Below are 3212 nucleotides of genomic sequence, written 5' to 3' on the forward strand. Positions count from 1 at the left end.
AAAATATGACAAATAAGAAAAGCTAATATAACATAGAAATTTAATATTAATAAAATAAAATTCGTTTTATTTATTTAGAATATTCATCAAGGCTATTATTTTAAATTAATGATTTAGTGACTCAGCTCAAAACAAATAATACATCAATGATAATTTAGCTTAAACTTAATAAAAATATGACAAATAAGCAAAATTAGCTAAAATCATGGAGAACATGACAAGTAAGCAAAATCACTTCATAAATAATAGTATAGATTTGAATATTTTAATGTTTGTTTTGAAGTATTTTAATTGTTGTGTATTGACCATTGTGTGTTTTGTTCTTCACTTTTACCTGATATTGTATATTATGGTGGAGTTCGATTATTTTGTTCCATAGTGTAGCAATGTGTGCATTTTTACTTTGTATATGATTTGGTATTTATTGTTTAGCAAGAAACTTGTCGATATAGGTTTCTGGTTATGTGAGAGTAGTGCTTGTATGTATTTTATCGCATAGTTATGGGGTTCCGGTTGGATAGTTACTGAGCTGCGTGAAAGTTTGTGGGATGTAACCGGCTTGTTTAACCATGTCTGTCTTAATTCCATCAACACATGTGTTGTGGTATTTTTTACAGAAGAAAATTCTAGTTATGATCTAAGTTAAAAACTAATGTAACTTAAACACAATCATGTCCTTTAACTTAATCTCCCCTTGTGTTTTGGATGTTACTCACACCGTGCCTACTTTCTGAAACTCCCATCTTCCTTCACAGTTTCCTCCTAACTTGTCTCTCTTCCATCAACAGAGGTGTGACTTGAAGCTGTGGCCTCACCTTCTCCACCTTCAACATCATCATTTCCCACACAGTCACCATTTTTCACCGGAATGATCTTAAGTACATCACCCCTATGCAGCAGGTTTCCATCAAGGAGCTTAGCCATTACGTCAGAAAAACTTGGGCATACATTTAAGTGCCTGAGAGGACAGCAAAGAAATCTGTAAGACCTGTAAAGATTTTGAAACCTCCCGTAAGCATTAATGTTAAAAAACAAAGGTACGTTATTAGCTTATACCTTTCTATGCTCATGGTGATCATCATGCGTTGTGTGTACTCTTAGTCGCTTCATTATAAGTAGTCCTGATGCCCCTTACGTCCCCAACAATATCTATGTGGAACATATTTACGCTAAGCTAATAAGTGAGAAATAAAAAAAAATGTTATCAAAATTATTGGTTTTTGGATTTAAACCTGCCCTGGTAAATGAGTGTTCGTGTTGGTTCTACTAACTAAAAAGTAGTGTACCTTCACGTCAAGAAGCAAAATACTAATGCTACATCGAGAGTAAAATCTCCGGTAGAGTAAACCGTGACATATCTAGGAAAACATGAAGCTAAAAGAAGTTAATGAATCTCTTTTGGTGTCAATGGCATACATCCTTTGTTTTTTTAGCTCTCCATCTCTGAACCGTGAGTCTTAGACTCTTCCTTGCCAAATCACCTAAGACAAAGTGAACTACTAAATTTTTATGTTTGTCCAAACCTACTCTAGATCATTAAGCAAAGACAATGATATTTTAGAAGGCAATGATGTTGAGACCTATTTTAGTCTACATGAAGAAGTCATTTCAAGAGAAGCAAATATGATGGCAACAATGAGAGCAGGAAAGAGATAGAGTGACCTAAGGACTGTTGCTTGTAGAAAATGAAACTGATTTTTCAATGGTTGAATCTGATGGTTGTTGCACGATGAGATGTTGGACTCAATGCTTGCGGTCCTCTTTTTTTTATGATGAAGAGTTCTAGTGAGGGCCAAATCTGCAATTGTTTCAGACTCGGTGATGAAGCTGTCAGCGACAATCTATTGAACAACTCAAATATGCATAGATTCTCACGCTAAACAATAAAATAGGATCATGAGCAAATGATAAAAGTATTACAAATATCTTAATATATAAATTACTGATAGATAGAGATCTTACACAAGGGGAGGTTGTGACAGGATTCAACGATCGCCGGCGAGAATATCATAGATATTGCATTTACGGAAGGTTCCTTTTAGTGGAGATATCTGCCGAAAATACATCTTCCCATGGAATATGAGTGTACAAAAGATAAACTCGTAATTCTCGATCAACTGAATGTGTTCAACAGACAAAACCAATCTTTACTTCGTTAATAAATTATACACAAAGAGAGTTCAAATAACAGATTCTTTTCTATAACCAGAAATAAAATTTTAAAGATTCTATCTTTCCTCGATTCATTTAAATCAAATGACCCAGAGAAAACTTACTTGTAACTCTCTAGAGAAGATCAAAAGAAAATTTCTTTTGCTCAAAAAAAAAAAAATTCTGTGAAACCTATAAATTTGGCATCTCAAAGAGGAGACCGGACGATAGCAAAAGGGACTCTAGAAAGATTGTCTTTCTCAAGTTCTTATCTTATTAAAAATAACTATGAGATTGATGTCTTGAAGAGAAACTTAAGAGGCATAGCAGCTCAAAACAGGGAAGCGACGACAGAAATATGTTTGTCGATATTCCTAAAATGATGAAATCTTGTGGACATTAGGTTTAAATAAAATATCTGTTAAAAGGCTCAATCTTTTTTTGAACGTCTGAATCGATTATTATCGATTAATTATGCTATTACAATAAAGAGAATATTACAAAGACGATTTTACAGCCGAAAATTCTACCATCCTGTGAGAATACACGCCTGACTGCATCACTCTGAGCCGTCCTATGAGATCCATGTTCGATGGTACGCCCTGCACCAAGCTGAAGATCTCATGTAACCTGTTTCTCCATAATCTGCATAATTTGGTATTTTCTGGGGTTTGAACTCCAGACCTTCGGGTGTAGAAGCAATTGAACCCTTAGCCAAACCACTGGACTAAGGGAGCTTCCACAAAGGCTCAATCAAAAAACGTTTTATGTTATAAACATGAACTAAAACACATTCAATGAAAAAGTATTAATGATAAAAGTGACACATGGCATTTTTCCCCTATGGAGATAAAAAAAGCCTACTTTATATATTAAGATTAAGATTGGTGGATATTTCTCAATGATTTAGCTTGCATGATAAGCCAAAATATCATAATATTTCAATTTTGAATTTGTAAAAAGGAAACTTATTAATACACGTATTTATTGTAATTCTTGCGCAAGTTATGATTAATGAGAGCAATTAATGTAATATTCCGATTAGCAAGTTATGATTAATG

The 3212-nt window shown here is 33.7% G+C and overlaps 1 long non-coding RNA gene across 3 annotated transcripts; it reads right to left on the reverse strand.

Moving 5' to 3' along the window:
* Positions 1-562: 562 nt before the first annotated feature.
* Positions 563-2494, reverse strand: LOC108831067 (uncharacterized). 3 transcript variants are annotated; one of them, XR_001946278.2, is made up of 4 exons: positions 1963-2494; positions 1663-1798; positions 1057-1481; positions 563-988 (listed from the first exon to the last, which is right to left on the reverse strand). It is a non-coding gene; the product is annotated as an uncharacterized LOC108831067 (long non-coding RNA). The 3 variants fall into 3 exon arrangements; XR_001946279.2 differs by having other exon boundaries at positions 1057-1149; positions 1233-1798; XR_001946277.2 differs by having other exon boundaries at positions 1057-1798.
* Between the last annotated feature and the right edge of the window lie 718 nt (positions 2495-3212).

The sequence above is a fragment of the Raphanus sativus genome, chromosome 8, assembly GCF_000801105.2.
Source record: "Raphanus sativus cultivar WK10039 chromosome 8, ASM80110v3, whole genome shotgun sequence".
Classification (NCBI taxonomy): domain Eukaryota; kingdom Viridiplantae; phylum Streptophyta; class Magnoliopsida; order Brassicales; family Brassicaceae; genus Raphanus; species Raphanus sativus.